Here is a 25007-nt window from a genome sequence, read left to right on the forward strand (position 1 = left end):
GCAAATCAAAAACCACAAAATCATAATGAGGTATCACTGTACATCTGTCAGGATGGCTAAAATCAAAAAGACAAGAAATAACAAGGATTGGAAAAGATAGGGAGAAAAAGTAATCTTGTACATTGTTGGTGGGAATGTAAACTGATATAGCCACTGTGGGAAACAGTATGGAGGTTCCTCAAAAAACTTAAAATAGAAATACAATATGATCCAATAACTCCACTCCTGGGTATTTATCCAAAGAAAATGAAAACACTAATTTGAAAAGATATGTGCACCCCTATGTTTACTGCATCATTATTTATAATAGCCAAGATAAGGAAGCAGCCCAAGTGTCCACTGATAGATGAATGGATAAAGAAAATATGGTATGTACATACACACACACACACACACACACACACACACACACACTGGAACATCACTTAGTCATAAAAAAGGATTAGACCTTGCTGTTTGCGACATCAATGGACCTATTATGCTAAGTAAAATAAGTCAGACGGAGAAAGTCAAACGCCATATGATTTCAGTTATATGTGCAATCCAAAAACCCAAATGAATGGATAAACAATAACAAAAGATGAATAGAAAATATCTATAAATACAGAGAACAAAATGATGGCTGCCAGAGAGGAGGGGGTGGAGGGATGGGCAAAATGGGTGGAGGGGAGTGGGAGACACAGGCTTCCAGTTATAGGTAAGTCAGGGGAATAAAAGGTACAGCATAAAAAATATAGTCAATGGTACTGTAACAGCACTGCATGGTGACAGATGGTAACTACACTTGTGGGGGAGCATAAAATAATGTACAGATTTGTCAAATCACTATGTTGTACACCTGACACTAGCACTGTGTATTAATTATACCCCATTTCAAAATAAAATAAAACGAGCTACAGGGTGCCAGGGTGGATTAGTTCACTGAGCACCCAACTCTTGGATTCAGCTCAGGTCGTGATCTCAGGATCCTGGGATTGAGCCCTGCATTCAGCTCTGCTCCAGCCTAGAGTCTGCCTACAATTCCTTCCCTTTCCCTCTGCCTCTCCCCCCAGCACTCACATACTCGCTCTTGCCCTCTCTCTCTAAAATAAATAAATATATCTTTAAAAAATAAGCCTCAAAGAAAAAAGACAGAAATCATATTAAAAATACAGCAAAATGGAAAATGTAAACCCAACCATACTAATAAGTACATTAAATGTGAAGGGTCTGAAAACCTCAATCAAAAGGCAGAAATTGTCAAAGTAAGGGGCACCTAGCTGGTTCGGTCGGTAGAGCATGTGACTCTTGATCTCAGAGTTGTGAGTTTGAGCCCTATGTTGGATGTAGACATTACTAAAAAATAAAAATCTTTAAAAAAAAATTAAAATTAGGGTGCCTGGGTGGCTCAGTCAGTTAAGTGTCTGCCTTCAGCTCAGGTCATGATCCCAGGGTCCTGGGATCAAGGCCTGCATTCGGCTCCCTGCTCAGTAGGGAGTCTGCTTCTCCCTCTACCCCTCACCCCTGCTTGTGCACTCTCTCTCTCATACTCTCTCATGCTCTCTCTCTCAAATAAATACCTTAAAAAATTAAAATAAAAAAAGAAATTATCAAAGTAGATAAAAAAGCAAGATCCTACTATGTGTCATCTAAAAAGATGTACCTTACATTCAAAGACAAAAAATAGATTCAAAGTAAAAGGGTCGTAAAAGGTATGCCATGCAAATAGTAACCATAATACAGCTGGAGTTACTGCACTAATATTAAACAAAATAGGCTTTAAAAAATAGTATCTGAGGGGCACCTGGCTGGCTCAGTTGGTAAAACATGCAACTCTTGATTTCAGGGTCATGAATTTGAGCCCCACGTTGGACCTGGAGCCAAATAAACTTGAGAAAAATGGGATATTTCAAAATGATCAAAGGTACATCAGAAAAAATAATGCTTATAAATGTATATGCAACCTAAAACAAAGCACCAAAATCAGTGGAGCAAAAAGTGACAGAACTGAAAAAAGAAATAAACCATTTAACAAGTAGAGTTGGATATCTGAATAGTCTCATAGCAAAAACTAATAGAACAGAAAATCAGCAAGAGTATTAGAAAATATTGTTCACCTACTCAACATAACTCTCATATGAGGGCACAATACACATTTTTTTTTCAAATGCCAAAAAATATTTTCTAAAACAGACCATATATGAGGTCATAAAACAAGTCTCAGTTAATTTTAAGTAAGATCATAAAAAGTATGTTCTATGAGTAGAAGAGAATGAGAAATCAATAATGGAAGAAATCTTGGAAAATCCTCAATATTTGGAAGTTAGAGAATATACTTCTAAATAAGTCAAAAAAGAAATCACAAGGGATTCAAAAAAATGTTTATACTGAATGATAGTCAAAACACAACATGTCACGTTTTATGGTATACATAGAAAACAGTGTGTAGGGCATTCTGGCGCTGAGCAGAGAGGTGGCGGGGTGGCCAGACAGCTAGCCAGGTCAACGAGCGGAGCTGAGAGGGGTGCAGCCTGTTTCCCCCCACCCCATCCCCCTCCCTCTCTGGCGTGAGCCCCACCCCTCCGCTGGCCAGGCCCACTTGGCAGAACTATCCCCTGTGGCACAAACCCAGGGTGGCCCCAGGCACCTCAGCAGACACCCCCCACCACCACCACCAGGGGCAGCCAGAGCTCCAAGGCTCCAAGGGGCAACGTGACCCCAAGAAGGACACCAAGGAGGAAGAAGGCACTTCCCAGGTAAGGCCAAAGGACAGGAGAATGGCCAGATAAAAACCATGCAGACTTATACCCCTAGGGTGAAGGGTAGTCACCCCCTGTGAACGGAGGCAGCCGGGGCCACTGGCGATGCCATCGAGCCAGCACCCCCTAGCCAGGGTACTGCAGTCAAGAGGGATGCCCCCACCAAGAAGACCCCCAAGAAGAAAAATAAATTCTCTTTCAAGAAGCCTTTCAAATTGGGTGGTCTGTCCTTCAGGAGAAATTGGAAGGAGAGTGGGGGTGATTCATCTGCTTCCTCACCCACAGAGGAAGAGCAGGCACAGGGGGAGACTGGTGCCTGCAGCGAGGAAGGCACAGCCCAGGAATGGAGGGCTGTTAACCCCCCTGGAGAGCCAGGAGCCCCAGGGCAAGGGGGTAGAGGCTAGTGCTGCCTCCAAGGGAGGGGACACAGAAGAGGCAGGGTCCCAGGCTGCAGAGCTGTCCACTCCTTCCGGGCAGAAGAGTGGCCCTACACCTGCCAGGGAGCAGAATGAGTACTGGGTGAGGGCAAGTGGGTGATCTCTAAGCTGCAAAGACTATGCTGTCCTTGTGAGGTCACTGCCTGCACCTGGTGCCCTGGCTGCCTTCCTGTGCCCAGAAAGGAAGGGGCTGTTGCCCCCTCCCAGCCATGTTCCCTCTCTTTTCCCCTCCTGTGGATTCTCCCATCATTCATCTGACCTTCCTGTTAAGGTCAGTTAAAGATGGTCCCTTGCAGTTTCCAAAGTTAGATTAGTGATGTGAAATGCTCCCGCCCCTGGCCCTATCTCTCCTGTCCCTACCCCTGCAGAAAGCAATCACTGGTTTTCTTCCCCAATTCTTTTCCAAGTAGGTTTTGTTTACTCTACTCCCCAAATCCCTGAGCCAAAATGTGGGGTGCCTACATTCCCAAACCCTGAGTGTCCAGCCTTCCCCCCCTGTTGAGTTTTTAGTCTCTTGTGCTATGTCTAATGGCACCTGGGCTGGGGAGGACACTGCCCCCATCTACATTTTTATAAATGTCTTACTCAAGTTTAAACCTCCAAAAAACAAAAAACAAAAAAAACAAAAAAAAGCAGTGTAGAAAGGCAACACAGAAGATTAGAGCAGAAATAAAACAGAAAAGAAAAAAGCAATAGATAAAATAAACTCAAAAGTTGGTTCTTTGAAAAGATCAACAAAACTGCCAACTGTTACCAAGACTGATCAAGAATTAAAACAACAACAACAACAAAAACAGGGGTGCCTGGGTAGCTCAGTCAGTTAAGCAACTGACTCTTGATCTCTGCACAGGTCATGACCTCAGGGTTGTGAGATCATCAAGCCCCATGCAGGCTCCACACTCAGCGGGGAGTCTGCTTAAAGATTCTCTCCCTCTCCCTCTTTCCCTCCCTCCACTCATGCAGACTCTCTCTCTTTCTCTCTAAAATAAATAAATCGTTTTAAACAAAGAAAAAAGATACAAATTACCAAAACAGCAAATGAAAACTATGTCACTAATGACCTACAGAAATCAAAAGGATTGTGAGACAACAAATGAACAACTTTATGCTAACAAATTAGATACACAGATGAAATAGACACATTCTTAGAAAGACATAAATGACCAAACTGACTTAAGTAATGTAAAAATTGAATAGACCTAAAACAAGTAAAGACAATGAAAAATCTCCCCACAAGGAAGAGCAAAGTCCCAAAGGCTTCAATGGTAAATTCTATGAAATAAAAAACATGAAATAATACCTACATTTCACAGACTCTTTCAGAAAACAAAGGAAAGAAATCTTCCTCATTCTATAATGGCAGTATTACCCTAACAAAGCCAAACAGATACATCACAAGAAAATAAAACTGCAGACTAAAACCTATATTAGAAAAGATCTAAAATCAATACCCTAACGCTCAACCTTCAGAAAATAGAAAAAGAGCAAGCTAAACACAAAGCAAGCAGAAGGAAACAATAAAGATTAGATTTAAAGTACATAAAAAGAGAAGAGAAAAACAATGGAGAAAAATCAAGGAAACTAACGTTGAGTCTTTGAAAAGGTGAACAACGTTAACAAACCTTTAGCTAAACTGACTCCCCACCCCAAAAAGAGGGATGACTCAAATTATTAAAATTAGGAATGAAAGTGGGGACATTACCGACATTAGAGAAATAAAGAGATTATAAGAGGATACTATAAACTGTATATCATCAAATTATATAATCTAGACAAAACGGACAAACTCCTAGAAAGACACCAAGTACTGCAATGACTGAAAATTAAAAAAAAAAAAAAATGCATAGACCCATAACAAACAGAATGAAAATAATCAGAAATCTTACCAAAAAGAGAAGCCCAGGGCCAGGTGGCTTCATTGGTGAATTCTACCAAATATTTAAAGAAGAATTAAGATCCTTCACAAATTCTTCCAAAAAACAGAAAAGGAGAGAACACTTCCCAACTCATTCTCTCAGGCAAGTATTACCCTGATACCAAAACCAGACAAAAACATTACAAGGAAAGAAAACTATAAACCAATAGCCCTTATGAATTTAAAGGCAAAAATACTCAACAAAATAGAATCAACTGAATCCAACAACATGTGTATAGAATTATACACCATGACTAAGTAGGATTCATCACAGGAATATAAGGTTGAATCAACACAAGGAAGTCAATCAGTGTAACACACTTTATTAATAGAATAAAGAACAAAAACCACATGATGTTCGGAATAGGTGCAGAGAAGAATGTGTCAAAATCCAATACCCTTTCATGGTGAGAAATAATCAACAAACCTAGGAATAGAACCCACAGCCGACCTCATACTTAATGGTAAAAGGCTAAAAGCTTTGCCCTTAACATCAGGAACAAGACAAGAAGGTCCATTTTTAACTCTTCTATTCAACACTGTACTGGAAGTTCTAGTCAGGGCAATTTAGCAAGAAAAGTAAATAAAAGGCATCCAGATTTGAAGGGAAGAAATAAAACTATCTTCACTTATAGATGACATGATCTCATATGTAGAAAACTCTAAGGAATTCTTAAAAAAAAAAAATCCAAAGTATTGGAGCTAACAAATACATTCAACAAAATTTGTAAGACATCAGACTAATAAAACTCAATTGTATTTCTATATGTTAGCACTGAGGTGAAATGAAATTGAAAAAGTTAGGAAAACAATTCCATTTACAACAGCATCAAGTAGAATAAAATACTTTGGAAAATTTTAACAAAAGGGGTGCAAGACATTCATTTCAAAGTATAAAACCTCATTTCAAAAAACTGACTTAGACCTAAATAAATGAAAAGTCCATGTCTTATGGACTAAAAGATATAATAACATTGTATCTGTACATTAATTTGGGATGTAAACCTCCCAAATTAATGTACAGAATGAATGCAATCCCTATCAAAATATCAGCTGCTTATTTTGCAGAAATTAAGAAAATGGTCTTAAAATTCATATGGAAATGCAAGAGACCCAGAATAGTAAAAACAATCTTGAAAAAGAACAAAAAGAACTCACATTTCCCATTTTTCCAAGCTTACCACAGAGCTTCAGTAATCAAGACTGTGTGATAGGATAGGCTTAAGGATAGACATATAATCAATGGAATAGAATTTATAGTACAGTAATAAACCCATACATGTCCAGTTGATTTTTGATGAGAATTTCAAGAAAATTCAATAGGGAAAGGTAAATCTTTTCAAGAAATGTTGGTGAGACAACTGAATACCAACATGCAAAAGAACTATGAGACTGCTCTATCACAAGATACACAAAAATTAACTCAAAATTGATCAAACACCTAAATATAAGAACTGAAGTATAGAAAAATTTTAAAAGAAATCACTGGTAAAACTTAGTAGGTTGGGCAATGGTTTTGTAAAACACCAAAAGCAGAATCAACAAAAGAAAAAAAATGGGTATACTGGATTTCAAAAAAATTAAAAATCTGTGCTTCAAAGCACACCATCAATAAAGAGAAACAACAATCTACAGAATGGGAGAAAATGTTTGTGAATCAAATATCTGATAAGGGAATAGTATCCCAGAATCTATAAAGAACTATTACAGCTCAACAATAAAATGACAGGTAATTCAATTTAAAAATGGCAAAGGATTTGAATAGACATTTCTCCAAGGATATACAAATGGCCAACAAGTAAGTTAAATGATGCTCACCGTTATTAGATAAATGCAAATTGAGACCACAAAAGATACCACTTCATAAGTCACTAGAATGGCTATAATCAAAAGACAGACAATAACAAGTTTTGGGGAAGATGAGGAGAAACCACTCGCAGAATCTGCTAGTGGGAATGTAAACATCTCTCCCTCATCCTGTCAGTGGGAATATTTCCTTAATAGCATTTTGCATCTTGTAATTATTTTTGTAGTATCTCCCACTAGACCAAAAGCACATGAAAACAGGTTTTAGGTCTCTTTACTTCACTTAAGCATACTAGTTAGGGCACCAGTCATTCTGTGCTATCTGTAATCACTGATTTGCTTACAACTCTCAATCCACTAAACTGAATTTTTTCAAGATTTTATTTGTTTGAGAGAGAGCGAGCATGCGTGTGCATGCATGAGTGCAGGGAGGGACAGAGGGAGAGAATCTTTAAGCCAAATACCCACCGGGTGGGGGGGTGCACTGGATCCCATGACCAGTGAGATCATGGCCTGAGCCGAAGCCAAGAGTCCGACGCTTAACCGAGTTAGGCACCCAGAAGCCCTTAAACTGAATCTTCTTAAGATCAGACTGTGCCTTAATTTTTGCATCTTAGTACCTAGTCAAGTGGTTGACAAAGAGGAAGCACAAAGGAAAAGTTAAAGTGATGTCAAAGTGTGGTACACAGATTTTTGATGGAGTCCCAGTATTCTTACATGGGGTTCAAAAGTTCAAAACTATTTTCATAATAATAAGACATAGGCTATTCACTAGGTTTGACGTTTGTACTGATAGTGCAAAAGCAATAATGCCCAGACCCAGACTGCAGTCTCCAAACTGTATTAGTTCTATCAGTTTTCTATTGCTGCTGTAATTACTTCCCACAAATTTGCTGCCACAAAACCACAGAAATATATTATCTTACAGTTCTCTAGGTTAGAAGTCTTAAAATGGGTCTCACCAGGCTAAAAGGAAATGGTGAGGAGAGTTGCATTCCTTTGGGGAAGCTCTAAAGAGGATGAATTGTTTCATTGCATTTTGTAGCTTTTAGAAGCTGCTCTCATTCCTTGGCTCATGGCCCACTTTCCTCATTTTCTATTTAGCTCTGTGGGTTGAGTCCTTTTCATACTGGATTACTCTGAATTCCTCTTCAGCCACCTTCTTCCACTTTTGAGAATCATTGTGATTACACTGGACCAATTTGGATAATCCAGGATAATCTCACTATTTTAAGGTAAACTGATTAGCAACTTTAATTCCTCTTTGTGCTATAACCTAAAATAGTCACAGGTTCCAGGAATCAGGATGTAGCCATCTGGGAGAGGGGGGACATTATCCTGCTTACTACTGTAGTCATATTTTTTCACCACCACACAGCTACAATAAAAAGTAAAGCCAGGTCTACTTAACAATGTCTTCGATGAGGCAATAAAAATTAGTAATGTTATTAGTTCAACCTCTGAGTACACCACACATTTTTTCAAAATTAAACAAATTGAGTTCTCACTTCAAGGAAAACTTTAGACAGCATTTGTTGTCAATGATAAAATTAGAGTTTTCAAAGCAAAAATAAGAATTTTGGAAAATTCACATATTGTCAGATGGACAGCTTCCCAATATTTTTAAATTTTCCTGATGAGACTGCTGATAATGTTAACAAATAGGATTTTTTGATAACATATAATGAAATGTATTAAAATTTGGAAGATCAGCTTACCTCAATGAATCAATATTTCCACATGGCCGATGCATTATATAACAAAATCACATGAATGTAAAAGAGTCACTGCAAGTGCAAGATGGATCAAGGATATTTTAAAGTTACAGATTACAAAAAGTTCACTGACACGGTTTCAGATATCACATTGCAATTAAACTTTAAAAAACCACCACTTAGTAAGTTTGGGTATAGGATCAAAGAAAAACATTCACAATTATCTGAAAAGGCCACTAAAATACTCCTTTCTTTTCCAACTGTATGTCTGTATAAGGTTGGCTTTTGTTCACTTACTTCAACCCAAAACCACATATCACAACAGTGTGAATAGAGAAGCAGATCTGAGAATTCAGCTCTCATCTTTAAGCCAGACATTAAAGACACTGCAAAACATGAAATGATGTCACTCTTCCACAAAAACTTTCTTTGGGAAAATATAATCATTTTTTAAAAATGCTCTATATGTTAACACATAAGGCTTTATTACTGAATTAACTACTTTTTAAAAAGTTAATTTTAATTTATAATATAATAAATATAAGTAGATAGAATTACATACATAAAAACTCTTTGAGGTCAACAGTAATTTTTAAGAGTGTAAAGGATTCCTAAACTAAAAGTTTGAGAACTGCTGAGGAAGATAAATAAGAAAGTCCCAGAAAGATCATAATCAGATAAAAGTTTATCAAAGGAATAAGCTTAGGCAGCCTCACTGATACCGGGGTAGAGAAGGTAATGTAAGAACAGGGCATGGAAGAAGGGCTCCATTTACAGAGAACCCCACTCCCAAACTCTTAACCAGTCAATTCTGTGATTAGCAGAGGGAGTTCACCCTTGAGGAGTTAAATAGCCCACATGCATTTTTGAGAGCAGTTATGAATATATGCTAGAAAATGAAATAATTGATTCTTCACAAAATTATAAAGGAATAAATTATCATGTGGATTATACAACAAACTTGCATTTAAAAAATATTATTTAGTGAGCTGAAGTCCAAAAAAGCAAGGAACATGGGTAAAGAATGTCATGACAATGAAGCACAGAATATTCACTGGTATTAGTAAAAATTAAGATTTTGTCAGTAGAATGCTCCTCAAAATAGCCCCTATCACTCCTCAGTTTAAATTAGGTACACTCCAGACTTACACTGCTGGATTAGCTGTGTTGCCCAAAGGGAAAATGGAAAGTAATTTCAGGTAATGTGGCATGGCTGCTAACTGCTAGGAACAACTTCATCTGTACAATCTCTCTGAATGGTCAGAGTCAGAGAAGAGCCTTTCCAGTAAATCTTAGCAAACAAATAATGTCAGTGACAGAAAAGGATGGCCATATTAACCAACTAGAAAATAGAGTAATTATGTCCACTAAAAGGAACAAACAATAAGTCTTTTCTTGGAAGTATGATGAAAAAGAGTCCTAAATTTATATTCTTAAGACCTAACTTTTGGCTCAAGCCACATATTTCCTGAGTTATCTGGGCAAGTTAAACTACCTCTTTAGTATTCATTTCCTTATGTAAGATACGAAAGTTATTCTAAATCTCTTGCTTTAAAATTCGACTCTAATGCACAGTAACAAACACATTTTATATCCAAATCCTAAGGTCACGTACATCTAAAATAAAAATGCAGGCTAGTACTCACTTGATGGATTATAACCTGCGATTTGAAAAGCATTGAATTGATTGATGCCTACAATTGCTTATTAAGAACAACAAAAGAGGGTAGGGGTGACCTACAAAAGTATAATATCATGATCTTTTTAACCACAGAAGTATCTTTTGGAGGAAGAAAAATGGATATTCATGTTCAAACTATGGATATTAACATTACTCAGGTTTTGGGGATTGTTATATTTATTGACTACCTGAATTTAGAAATTTAAACAGCATATTGTTTAACTACCTAATGTTAAAATATCAGTTGCTTAGGTAATGTTTTATTTCCAATTGTTATTTGGAACTTTTGATTCCTTAGCTGCCCTCTGGCTAACAAAAGTATACTATAAAATATCAGAAGTTGTTCATCTAAGAACATGTGCCTCAAATGTTAATAACGTCACTGTCTGGCTGGGATTGTACCTTTCTTAAGAGGTTGGGGCAGGCAGTAAAAGTCAAGAGCTGAAATTTAAACAAACTTGTAAATTATAGCATGTGACAACTATCAGTTATTTTTACAAATAGCGAACATTATATTGAGCACTGTGGGAACGGGATTCCTCTAACGGATGACACTGGAACATATACTCCCCATTGGCCCGCTAAAGCTTTCTCTGAATAGTGCAGCAGTTTGACATTCTTCTCACTTTCTTTCCTTCTCCCTTTCTCCTTTTCTTCTCTTCTTCACAGGTTGTCTGACCTGCATTGAGGCCTGAAGGCACTTCTCTCCTACTCTTGCTCCCTTTCCTTTATCCTTCATAGGCCTTTACCCTAATAAGCCTCTAGCACATCTAATCCCCTCTTAGCATCTGCTTCTCTGGGAATTTGAGTCAACAAAGAAAGCGCTTACAAGTCCAGCCACCATATTAAACTGTATGCATCATTATTTAATCTTCACACAAGGCTTATGAACACATTATTACTATTTCCATTTTACCAATAAGGAAACAAACACGCTCTGCAGAAAAGTAACATTCCCAGAGTCACACAACCAGTGACAGACCTGGGATTTGAACTGTTTGACTTCACAGTTGGAGCCCCAGACTTTATTTTGCTTCATTTTTTTGAGTAGGCTCCATACCCAGTGGGGAATCCAACATAGGGCTTGAAATCACGACCCTAAGATCAAGTTCTGAGCTGAAATCAAAAGTCAGACGCTTAATCAACTGAGCCACCCAGGTGTCCCCCACCTTACTTTAAAGCAATTAGATTATATTAAGCCACAACAAAACTAGACAAATGCCTAACATTTTTCTGACGCCTGTGTGCTTTCACACACTATCACACTTAATCCTAATAAATTTGTAAAGTTGGTATTACCACTGACAGATGAACAAATTTGGGCTCAAATGTAACTCCTTCCAGATCATATGTAATAAGCTCATGAATTTGAGCTCATATGCAGGTCTTCTTTGAATTCAGTCGCTTTATGTTATACTGCTTTCCTTAATTAATCAAAATGACAATGTCTTTTGTCTGTTTAGTTTTAATTAATTTTCCTGACAATATTATTCAGCAAGGAATCCACCAAATCATTTAAACAGCTATGTATGTTTCATATACATACATATTATAGATATACTACTAGCAACTTAATTTCCTGAGCCACCTCTCCCTTATCTACTTGTACTTTAACCAAAATTTCGAGGGAAATAGCTGGAGCACTGTTTCAAAAACCTGTCTCCAGTAACATATCAGCAGTTGAGGCTGGAAGGCAGTGTTCTTTTCACACCTCCAGAGGCTTTTTAATATTACTATGATGATTTTTACCTTTTTTTTTAATCTCTTGATTCAACTGCAGCCTTTTAATTGCACCACTCAAACACTTTCCTTAACCAGAGTCACCTGATGAGGTGAGTCAGAAGTCCGCAGAATCATCACTTCTAATGATTACTTCCTGGTTGTTTCCCAGCCTCTAAAAAGACATAGCCTACCAGTAGTGTGCAGTATGTCAGTCAGAGCTGGATGTCGAAGTAACTCAGCAGTGTATTTAAATACTGAAAGGCAGGTGGGGTGTTTGTATTTTGTTTGTTTTGGTGGTGTTGTTTGTTTTGTTTTTCTGTACATAAGGCATATGGAAGATTTTCCAGAAGGAGTACTACTGGGGATCTTGGCACAAGCAGGTCAGGAAGAGGAGACCCATGACTGACCCCATCATGAAGGTCCTGGAGTCACTCGTGGGAGGAGAGAGCCAAGTGTCCCTTACCCAATCCATTGTGTGACTTCAAATGGGGAAAGTGGTGCCCAGAGAGGAGCAGGTGGTTCCTCACAATCACAGAAAGGGGCAGGAGCCATGGAGAAAGCAAGAAGAACTCACAGCCTAAGAGAATCCCCACCCCCAGCCAAACCAAAGCCCCCTAGTACCATCTCAGCTAGGTGCCAGTGCCCAGGCCCCACCCTATCAGAACAAGGTGTTTATAAACCAATCCCCACGCCATCGATGTGAATCCATGTCCTCTCAGGGTGGAGCCCCAGAAATAGGAAGCTAGATGGCCCCTCAGGGTCCTCTCCCATCTTTGACTGGGCCTGGGCCCTAAGTCACAAGTGTCCATTCACTAGGAAGGAAAGGATTGCTCGCTAACCAGATCAACAGACTGGGCGGAGGGCTAGTAGGCAGGTGCTGGGCTGTGGCTGGAGTAAAATCATGGGCAATTTTTCATTTCTTTTTCCTTTTAGCTTTGTATATTCTCAAATTTTTAATCTATAACAACTTTGGGGTTAGGTTAACTGATCTATAAGGGCCCTTCCACCTATAAAATCCTCTGACTGTAGCTGACTCCCAAGTATTAATCTAAATATTTGAGAAATGCTCCTCAGAAAAATAAATTGCCCTGAGTATACACCTAGTTATGTGAGCTAGGATTAAAATCCAACTGGAGGCAGTATAGCAGAGTGGTTATGATAATGGCCTCAAATCACAGCTCTGGCACTTAATGACTGTGGTAACACAGAACGATTTACAAAGCTTCTCTTGGTTTCGGTTTTCTCATCTGTAAAACGAGGATACTACTACTTACCCTATAGTTCTGTGAGGACAAAATTAACAGTACATAGCAGAGAGTAAGCAACAATAAATACTAGGTATTCTCTTATCTCCTATCTCACTGTCCAGTTTTCTTTGCAGGTAACCACACAGCCTTTTATGGATGAATGTAGAGTGGACATTACATTTCAGCATCAAAGTGAGTAACGATAAATAAGTACATATTTATTTATATGGCAAGACCTTTCTAAAAAAACATGTACAGGGCGGAGCAAGATGGCGGAGGAGTAGGAGACCTTGATTTCGTCTGGTCTCAGGAATTCAGCTGAATAGGGATCAAACCATTCTGAACACCTACGAACCCAACAGGAGATTGAAGAAAAGAATAGCAACAACTCTTTGAACAGAAAAGCGACCACTTTCTGGAAGGCAGGACGTGCAGAGAAGTGAATCCGAGGCGATATTCAGGAGGATAGACGGCGGGGGAGGGGGCCTCCGTCGGCCGCTTCTGGCAAGTGATAAGAGCAGCGGAGCACAAAATCGGAACTTTTAGAAGTCGGCTCTGCTGAGGGACGTCACTCCAGTGGCTAAGCGGGGGGTAGAATCCTCGTGGGACAGTGTGGTCTCAGGACCCTTGGGGTCACAGAAAGACCGGGGTGCCTGAGTGTGGCAGAGCTCCCAGGTATCAGAGCGGGGAAGCCAGCTGCAGAGACGGAGCCGAGGCGCAGGACCTCAGCTCGGGGTTGCCATAAACTGTGATCGGTGACACAGTTGGGCCACTGCTCCTCCAGCAGGAACCCAACAAGCGGCAGAGCCGGGGAGACTCCACTTCCTCCCCCAAGAGGAGCGGCGCGAAAGCGCACCGCAGGGATCTGCTGGGTTTGGAGACTCCACACCGAGTTGGGTGCCAGAGATAGAAACGCTCGGTCACAGGCCGGGTGAGCACGGAGTGCATCCAGAGACCGGGGAGACGGGAGTGACTGACAGCTTTTCTCTGGGGGCGCATTGAGGAGCGGGGCCCCGAGTTCTTGGCTCCTCCGGGGCGGAGATTGGAAGGCCGCCATTTTCACTGCCATCCTCCAAACCTGTACGGAAAGCTTGCAGGGAACAAAAGCTCCCGAGAGCAAACCCAAGCGGATTGCTCAGCCCCAAGGGGCAAGGGCGGGGCAATTCCGCCTCCGGCAAAGACATTTGGGAACCACGGCCACAGGCCCCTCCCCCAGAAGATAAGCACGAACAGCCAGCCAAGACCAAGTTTACTGATCAATGAGAACGGCAGAACTCCAGAGCTAGGGGAATACTGCACATAGAATTCATGGCTTTTTTACCATGATTCTTTAGTCTTTCAAAGTTAATTTTTTTAACTGTTTTTTTTTTATTTTTCTTTTTCCCTTTTTCAACCAACATCTTATCAATCCTTTTTTTAAAAAAACATTTTTATTTTTCATTTTTAGAGTCATATTCTATCCTTTCATACTAGTTACCCTGAATTTTGGCAGATATATATATATATATAATGTTCTCTCTTTAAAATTTTGAGATACAGTTTGTTTCTAACATATCAAAATATATCCTAAATCTCTAGTGTATGGCTTTGTTCTAGTCTCCTGCCTGATCACATTTCTCCCCCCCTTTTTTTCTTTCTTTCCTTTTTTTTAATCCTTTCATTTTTCAAACATCTTATCAATCCTTTTTTTTAATCTTTTATAATTTTCATCTTTACAGTCATATTCCATCCCTTCATCATATCAGCCCTTATTTTGTAAATATATGTCTCTCTTTCTTTAAAATTTTAGGAGGCACTTTCTTCTAACAGACTAAAATACAACCAAAATCTACTGTGTGGCACTGATCTATGCACCAGCCTGATCATATTCCATCATATTCTGCTATTTTTTTGTTTTGTTCTGTTTTTGTTTGTTTTTATCTTTTTCTTTTTTTTTTCTTTCTCTTTCTTTTTTCTTTCTTTCCATTTCTTTTCCCCTGGTTTCAGGTCTTTTCTGATTTGATTAGAGTATATTTTTCTGAGAACGTTGTTAACCTGTTAGCATTTTGTTCTCTCATCCATCTATTCTCCTCTGGACAAAATACCAAGATGAAAAAAATCACCTCAACAAAAAGAACAAGAAGTAGTACCTTCTGCCAGGGATCTAATCAATATAGACATTAGTGCAATATCGGATGGACCTAGAGTTCAGAATCATGACTTTAATTAGATACTAGCTGGGCTTAGAAAAAGCATGGAAGTTATTAGAGAAACCCTTTCTGGAGAAATAAAAGAACTAAAATCTAACCAAGTAGAAATCAAAAAGGCTATTCATGAGGTGCAATCAAAAATGGGGGCACTAACTGCTAGGATAAATGAGCAGAAGACAGAATCAGCGATATAGAAGACCAAATGATGGAAAATAAAGAAGCTGAGAAAAAGAGAGATAAACAACTACTGGATCACAAGGGCCGAATTCGAGAGATAAGCGATACCATAAGACGAAACAACATTAGAATAATTGGGATCCCAGAAGAAGAAGAAAGAGGGAGAGGAGCAGAAGGTATACTGGAGCAAATTATAACAGAGAACTTCCCTAATGTGGGGAAGGAAAAGGGATCAAAATCCAGGAGGCACAGAGAACCCCTCTCAAAATCAATAAAAATAGGTCAACACCCCGACATCTAATATAAAACTTACGAGTCTCAGAGACAAAGAGAATATCCTGAAAGCAGCTCGGGAGAAGAGATATGTAACCTATAATGGTGGAAACATTAGATTGGCAACAGACCTATCCACAGAGACCTGGCAGGCCAGAAAGGACTGGCATGATATCTTCAGAGCATTAAACGAGAAAAATATGCAGCCAAGAATACTATATCCAGCTAGGCTGTCATTGAAAATAGAAGGAGAGATAAAAAGCTTCCAGGACAAACAAGAACTAAAGGAATTTGCAAACACGAAACCAGCCCTCCAAGAAATATTGAAAGGGGTCCTCTAAGCAAAGAGAGAGCCTAAAAGCAGCATAGACCAGAAAGGAATACAGACAATATACAGTAACAGTGACCTTACAGGCAATACAATGGCACTAAATTCATATCTTTCAATAGTTACCCTGAATATAAATGGGCTCAATGCCCCAAGCAAAAGACACAGGCTATCAGATTGATTTAAAAAACAAGACCCATCGATATGCTGTCTGCAAGAGACTCATTTTAGACCCAGACACCCCCACATTGAAAGTGAAGGGGCGGAAAACCATTTACCATGCTAATGGACACCAAAGGAAAGCTGGGGTGGCAATCCTTATATCAGACAAATTACATTTTAAACCAAAGAATGTAATAAGAGATGAGGAAGGACACTATATCCTACTTAAAGGGTCTATCCAACAAGAAGATCTAACAATTGTAAATATCTATGCCCCTAACATGGGAGCAGCCAATTATATGACGCAATTAATAACAAAAGCAAAGAAACACATTGACAACAATACAACAATGGTGGGGGACTTTAACAACCCCTGACTGAAATGGACAGATCATCTAAGCAAAAGATCAACAAGGAAATAAAGACTTTAAATGACACACTGGACCAAATGGACTTCACAGACATATTCAGAACATTCCATCCCAAAGCAACGGAATACACATTCTTCTCTAGTGCCCATGGAACATTCTCCAGAATAGATCACATCCTAGGTCACAAATCAGGTCTCAACCAGTACCAAAAGACTGGGATTATTCCCTGCATATTTTCAGACCACAATGTTTTGAAACTAGAACTCAATCACAAGTGGAAAGTCAGAAAGAACTCAAATACGTGGAGGCTAAAGAGCATCCTACTAAAGAATGAATGGGTCAACCAGGAAATTAAAGAATTTAAAAAAATTCATGGAAACCAATGAAAATGAAAACACAAATGTTCAATATCTTTGAGATGCAGCAAAGGCAGTCCTGAGAGCAAAGTATACAGCAATACAAGCCTTTCTCAAGAAACAAGAAAGGTCTCAAATACACAACCTAACCCTACACCTAAAGGAGTTAGAGAAAAAACAGCAAATAAAGCCTACCCAGCAGGAGAAGAGAAATAATAAAGATCAGAGCACAAATCAATGAAATAGAAACCAAAAGAACAGTAGAACAGATCAACGAAACTAGGAGCTGGTTCTTTGAAAGAATTAACAAGATTGATAAACCCCTGGCCAGACTTCTCAAAAAGAAAACAGAAAGGACCCAAATCAACAAAATCATGAATGAAAGAGGAGAGATCACAAGCAACACCAAAGACATACAAACAATTATAAGAACATATTATGTGCAACTCTATGCCTGCAAATTAGATAACCTGGAAGAAATGGATTCATTCCTAGAGATGTATCAACTACCAAAATTGAACCAGGAAGAAATAGAAAACCTGAACAGACGTATAACCACGAAGGAAATTGAAGCAGTCATCAAAAATCTCCCAACAAAAGCCCAGGGTCAGATGGCTTCTCAGGGGAATTCTACCCAACATTTCAAGAAGAATTAATACGTATTCTCCTAAAACTGTTCCAAAAAATAGAAATGGAAGGAAAACTTCCAAACTCATTTTATGAGGCCACCATTACCTTGATTCCCAAACCAAAGACCCCATCAAAAAGAATTACAGACCAATATCCTTGATGCACATGGATGCAAAAATTCTCACCAAAATACTAGCCAATAGGATCCAACAGTACATTAAAAGGATTATTCACCATGACCAAGTGGGATTTATCCCTGGGCTGCAAGGTTGGCTCAACATCCGCAAATCAGTCAACGTGATACAATATATTAACAAAAGAAAGAACAAGAATCATATGATCCTCTCAATAGATGCAGAAAAAGCATTTGACAAAGTATAGCATCCTCTCTTGATCAAAACTCTTGGAGTATAGGGATAGAGGGTACATACCTCAATATCATAAAATCCATCTATGAAAAACCTACAGCTAATATCATTCTCAATGGGGAATAACTGAGAGCTTTCCCCCTAACATCAGGGACATGGCAGGGATGTCCACTATCACCACTGCTATTCAACATAGTATTAGAAGTCCTAGCCACAGCAATCAGACAACAAAAAGAAATCAAAGGCATCCAAATCGGCAAGGAGGAAGTCAAACTCTCACTCTTTGCAGATGATATGATACTGTATGTGGAAAACCCAAGACTCCCCCCCAAAACTGCTAGAACTCATACAGGAATTCAGTAAAGTGGCAGGATATAAAATCAATGCACAGAAATCAGTGGCATTCCTATACACCAACAATGAGACAGAAGAGAGAGAAATTAAGGAGTCAATCCCATTTACACTTGCACCCAAAACCATAAAATACCTAGGAATAAATCCAACCAAAGAGGTAAAGGATCTGTACTCAGAAAACTATAAAATACTCATGAAAGAAATTGAGGAAGATACAAAGAAATGGAAAAACCTCCCATGCTCATGGACTGGAAGAATATTGTGAAGATGTCAGTGCTACCTAGAACAATCTACACATTCAATGCAATCCCCATCAAAATACCATCCACTTTTTTCAAAGAAATGGAACAAATAATCCTAAAATTTGTATGGAACCAGAAAAGACCCCGAATAGCCAGAAGAATGTTGAAAAAGAAAAGCAAAGCTGGCGGCATCACAATTCTGGACTTCCAGCTCTATTAGAAAGCTGTCATCCTCAAGACAGTATGGTACTGGCACAAAAACAGACACATAAATCATTGGAACAGAATAGAGAGCCCAGAAATGGACCCTCAACTCTATGGTCAACTAATCTTTGAGAAAGCAGGAAAGAATGTCCAATGGGAAAAAGACAGTCTCTTCAACAAATGGTGTTGGGAAAATTGGACAGCCACATGCAGAAGAATGAAACTGGACCATTTCCTTACACCAAACACAAAAATAGACTCCAAATGGTTGAAAGACCTAGATGTCAGACAAGAGTCCATCAAAATCCTAAAGGAGAACACAGGCACCAACCTCTTCAACCTCAGCCGCAGCAACTTCTTCCTAGAAACATCGCCAAAGGCAAGGGAAGACATGGCAAAAATGAACTATCGGGATTTCATCAGATAAAAAGCTTTTGCACAGCAAAAGAAACAGTCTACAAAACCAAAAGAGAACCGACAGAATGGGAGAAAATATTTGCAAATGACATATCAGATAAAGGGCTAGTATCCAAAATCTATAAAGAACTTATCAAACTCAACACCCAAAGAACAAATAATCCAATCAAGAAATGGGCAGAAGACATGAGCCGACATTTTTCCAAAGAAGACATCCAGATGGCCAACAGATACGTGAAAAAGTGCTCAACATCGCTCGGCATCAGGGAAAGCCAAATCAAAACCTCAATGAGATACCACCTCACACTAGTCAGAATGGCTAAAATTAACAAGTCAGGAAATGACAGATGTTGGTGGGGATGGGGAGAAAGGGGAACCCTCCTCACTGTTGGTGGGAATGCAAGCTGGTGCAACCACTCTGGAAAACAGTATGGAGGTTCCTCAAAAAGTTGAAAATAGAGCTACCATATGTTCCAGCAATTGCACTACTGGGTATTTACCCCAAAGATACAAATGTAGGGATCTGAAGGGGTATGTGCACCCCAACGTTTATAGCAGCAATGTCCACAATAGCCAAACTGTGGAAAGAGCCAAGATGTCCATCAACAGATGAATGGATAAATAAGAAGTGGTATATATACACAATGGAATATTATGCAGCCATCAAAAGGAATGAGATCTTGCCATTTGCAACGACATGGATGGAACTGGAGGATGTAATGCTGAGTGAAATAAGTCAGTCAGAGAAAGACATGTATCATATGACCTCACTGATATGAGCCATTCTTAATCTCAGGAAATAAACTGAGGGTTGCTGGAGTCGTGGGGGGTGGGAGGGAGGGTGTGGCTGGGTGATAGACATTGGGGAGGGTTGTGCTATGGTGAGCGCTGTGAATTGTGCAAAACTGTTGAATCACAGATCTGTACCTCTGAAACAAATAATGCAATATATGTTAAGAAAAAAAAAAAGAAGAAGGTAGCAGGAGGGGAAGAATGAAGGGGGGAAATCGGAGGGGGAGAGGAACCATGAGAGATGATGGACTCTGAATAACAAACTGAGGGTTCTAGAGGGGAGGGGGTGGGGGGATGGGTTAGCCTGGTGATGGGTATTAAAGAGGGCACGTTCTGCGTGGAGCGTTGGGTATTATGCACAAACAATGAATCATGGAACACCATATTAAAAACCAATGATGTAATGTATGGTGATTAACATAACAATAAAAAATTAAAAAATAAACAAAAAATGTACAAATACTTCTCTATAAATAAATAACATTTTAAAAAGTAATCATTCCTTCAATAAATGTTTATTGAGCCGCTACCATATGCCAGACACAGAGCTAAATGCTGGATATGACATAATGGACAAAACAGCTACAATCTCAATCTTCATAAGCACTGAAATTTGGAAACAAAACATCACTGAAATCTACCTCTGGGATATGTAAAGCAAATATCTTTCGGATAGTGAAGTTGATAAATGTAAAAAAAAAATGCATTTAAGTATTTGAGACTAGCTGTACATATATACTTGTGTCTATACAAGATATTCTTTATAATTAAGTTCTACATTTTTTATAATACTGGTCATTTTAATGAGATTTTAGTAAATTCCCTGACAATTAGGCTATTTCTATTTCTCTACATGAAATACTGGAATGGGTATGTTTAATTAAGGATACTCCCTTAAAATGTGTGATAAGCACCATATGTCTGAGGGTTACATGAATGAAACAGAAGTTTTCCTCATAACCAGTAAATAACAATTCCTTATAGGCATTATGAAGTTCGATTTTATGAAGTTTGTGCTCATTCACTCATTTTTTCTTTTTCTCCATACACATCATACACACGTCTGCGTGTGTGTGCGCACTCGTGTGAGTGCAAAGTTGACTAAAGAGACGTCTGATATTCTGGACTTAGAGTCACCTATATACACTGAGGGTCTTGAGATTATATTTGTTTGAGTGATGATGATCACACTGGCCAACAAAAGAAACTGGATTATGCATATGTCAAAGTTACTCTATGGTAATATCTTAAATATTTAACACATTCCTTAATCCTTAATACATTACCTTAAGGAATTCCTTAACCCATTAACACATCCCTAAAATCTCTATATACTCAAGTTTTGCTAACCATTGACTTTTGAATGTGACATATTACCTATCCAATTTTACCTGAGTGAAAAGACTGATTCATGTTAGGGATATTTATGAGTATAAAGACCAGTAAAAAGAGTCAAAGTTTGGAGTCCAGTCGACTATGTTCAAATCTCAATTGTGTCAGTTATATAATTTGTGAGAATGTCTTTCAGTCTCAGTCACAATGTCTTTGAGTCTCAGTATAAAATGTTTGCAAAATAGGGGTAATATGATTTTTCTTATAGGACAGTGGTAACTTTAAGGAATGTAAAATGCGTGGCAAACTGTAGCTATTTGTAGTATTAGTGGTTGGTTGTATTAATCTGAAAGAACACAAATCAAGAGCAAGAATACAAAAAAAAAAAAAATCCCTGCCTCCCATAAATTATTTACAATCCTTTCAACTGGAGAAATAACACAAGATTAAATAAACGTGGCAAAATTGGGACCAAATGAAAAGATTATAAAAGTTGGTTGAACTATTATCCAACAAGATTAGAATATCTATGTGCTGTCCTCATTATGGTTGCATTACTCAAAAGGTTACAAGGAATTTGGCTAATGCATCAGGGACTCTAAACTGAACACACTCCATTTTTCTTCATGGTACAGTAATTTTGAGAACTCTTTTGGAACTGGCTGTTTGGGGGATCAAAATTAGCTCCCTTTTAGGGAGAAAGGGATGATTTAAATATAAGGTGGAGTGGGAAAACTACTTACCTGAGGAAACTGCATTACACGAGAGAGAAGGAGCCACGGTTCCCTACATCGTTCAAATCTTCGTTTCAAAGAACACATTTTCTCACATTATTCCTCCGTCCGAAGCAATTTTCTCTTTAAAACTATTGTGGTTACCTCAGACGTCCCTCCCAAATTCTCCTGAATCCTTCATTATCTAGGAAACCTGGAGCAGAGCGCGAGCACTCGTTCTGCATCTACTTCTTGATCACAGGTTTCCGGAAAAAAAACTAAAACGTGTACGTAAAGCCCATTAGCTCATGGTAGTCAGGAAAACAAAGCCCCTTCTTACCCAATTCCAACAGCGGCGGGAACGTTTAATTCTAAACATGAACGACTCCCTCATTCCATGTCTAAAATGTTTGTAAAAGGTGCGACCCAGGTCAATGGAAACAGTACTCAGGACAAAGACGGTAAAGTAGCTCTCGGGAATCAAGGGTGACTAAACCCTGCTAATGGGAGAGTAATGACACTCCTTGAATATTGCAAAAAAGACTCAGTACTACAAGTCGCAGTATATATTGTCTTCGGCCTCACTTGGGGATCGGACGTCGAGTTCCAAGTTGGAGACGGATATTGCTAGTGAAGAAGGAGGTAAGCCGGAATCCCAGGGCCTTTTCCAGCTGCAGAGGGTCAAGCGCCATGGGGTTGGATGAGGACTCCTCCCGATTCAACCCTCTCCCGCTCACTTCTTGGTCCTGCCAAGATGCTACACGGCTCCCCGACCGGCCGGAAATATCAGGCCCAGGAGGCAACACAGAAAAATCACTTACCAGTCTCCCAAGTCTGGCGCAGATCTAGCAGAAGCCTGGCCCGCCCGCCAGAATCCAGCCAGGAACCCGCTCAGACCACCCTGACGACGGCTCGAGAGCGTCACTGACAACCACCCGGAAATTATACCATAGCTTCCGGGTCCGCCTAGCGCGCGGCGGGAAATTATTTCCCAGAGCCCGGATTAGTGAGGCAACGAGTGCTGCAGCGGCAGTCGTCTCCCCAGCCACCACCGCCACCCGAGGGAAGCATCCCAGACTCTCCGGCAGGGAAGGTAAAGGGCCTCAGCTGGGAAGACAGTATACCCTGACTCTCTGGGGTTGTTTCCTCCATGCCCCCAAAGTTTCTGCGGCTCCTGGTTTTGAGATTGGGAAGGGGCAGGGGTTGAGCCCCCGCGGTGCCCACTTCTGCCTTCCGCAGCCACCATTCGTTCCCACTGGCCCGTACTCACTGAGCTCTGCGTCGGCGTTGGTGGGCTGCGGCCGCAGACCCCGCCCCTCCCCGCCCTTGCCGCGGCTGGGACCGCGGCCGAGCGTCTCTGCAGTGCAGGTTTGAGCGGCTTTCCCCCGCCCCCTGTTTGCGCAGCTCCGCAGGTCGATCCCCTGCCAGGAACGCGCTAGGCCACCCGCGTCTCTCGTTTCCATAGAACCGACTGGGACGCCTCTCGCGGAGTCTCTTGGCTGCTTTACATAATTTAGCGTCAGTGCAGGTGGCTGGGATCCCCCAGGCCTACCTACCAGTGACGGGGAAAATGGTGTCATTCTTTTCTCCCTGTAGAATTTTTTAACATATCCAAGTGGTAATGATTATCTCTCTGCGGCTACTGTATGCCTTTAAACATACACACACACTTTTCCCTAGAGTGTATGTTCCTGGGTGTTACAATATCTCAGCTGCCTGAAGGCAGAGAACAAGACTAAGTGATTGTCCTGAGATTTCTTCCACCTCCAGAGTCTCTGATTAACTATTGAAAAAAAAAAATGATTTGTCACGGATACTCCCTATCAGGATTTGACCCAGAAATGACATAGAGCTTGGTTTTGGAAGCGACAAGCTCTTTTTTTGATGAATGTCCTCTCTCTACTCCCCAATTTTTTTTTTCGTTGAGACCTTAGGAATGAAGATTTAAACTGAATTTGCAGCATACGTATCGTATGACAGATTGCCTTGTGAACTTTGTGGTTTATGTCGTTAAGTTATGCCTCAGTTCCTAGAAGTATCTATTGATGTGCAAGATGTACCCGTTTTAGGAACATTTGACCTGTATTGCAGGTGTTCGGTACATGAGTAAATGTTGGGGGTGGATTTTTATAAGGGAGTTAATTTGATTATGTTTAACTTAAAGAGTATTCTTAATTTAAATGATCCAGGATGTTTTAAATACTTGAATGTATAAATTATTGTGAAGACAATTAGCCTTCGATAATACAAATCAGCCTCCTTTAGATCTGATTTAGATTTTCTAAATCCAGATTTTATTTTTCACCTTATTGACTTGGGTTCAATTGTATGATTTAATATTTTCTTCTTTAGAGTAGAAAGCATATATCATGTGAAACAGTCATTGAAACAGTGGTTAAATGTGGTTACATTTCATAATCAAAATTCAAACCTATGATTTATTTCATAACAGTATCCACAGTATTCACTAATGTCCAAAAACAATTGGTTTTTTGAAAACCAATAGTATAACATTATTAACTAGACAGTGTTTTTCTGATGTATTATTCTAAGATAGTCTTTTCACTGCTTAAACAGTTTTTAAAATGAACAGTTCCATTGTTCATAGACCATGTTCATAAACTGAATAATAAAACCTAAAGAAAGTGAAGAACCCTATTTCTCAATAATATAACTATAATGGAATATTATGTAAGTCTTGTAATTGACTCTCCATAAATATGCTAATGGAAGGTATGCTGCACAAGGTAGTATGTACTATTTCTAACCTCCTAAGGACATCTTAGTGCTTGAAAGTAAAATATCCCTGAAACTTTGAAGTTGACTTAGTTTGTACTT

The 25007-nt window shown here is 39.4% G+C and overlaps 1 protein-coding gene, 1 long non-coding RNA gene and 1 pseudogene across 2 annotated transcripts in view; 2 read left to right on the forward strand and 1 right to left on the reverse strand.

The window, feature by feature from the left end:
• LOC148164371 (uncharacterized) overlaps positions 1 to 23061 on the reverse strand; it is a 32193-nt gene extending 9132 nt beyond the window's left edge. Inside the window, exon 1 of the long non-coding RNA XR_015768254.1 lies at positions 22991 to 23061. This is a non-coding gene — a long non-coding RNA (uncharacterized LOC148164371). The remainder of the gene's footprint in view (positions 1 to 22990) is intronic.
• Positions 1830 to 22873, forward strand: LOC148164372 (MARCKS-related protein pseudogene; annotated as a pseudogene).
• A 119-nt stretch (positions 23062 to 23180) lies between the features above and the next one.
• Positions 23181 to 25007, forward strand: part of SLF1 (SMC5/6 complex localization factor 1) — a 79525-nt gene continuing 77698 nt past the window's right edge. The window contains exon 1 of the mRNA XM_028089322.2: positions 23181 to 23262. The gene's annotated coding sequence lies outside the window, so the exon portion shown is untranslated. The remainder of the gene's footprint in view (positions 23263 to 25007) is intronic.

The sequence above is a fragment of the Eumetopias jubatus genome, unplaced genomic scaffold, assembly GCF_037043125.1.
Source record: "Eumetopias jubatus isolate StellerSeaLion01/CBP00866 unplaced genomic scaffold, mEumJub1_p1.0 scaffold_5, whole genome shotgun sequence".
Classification (NCBI taxonomy): domain Eukaryota; kingdom Metazoa; phylum Chordata; class Mammalia; order Carnivora; family Otariidae; genus Eumetopias; species Eumetopias jubatus.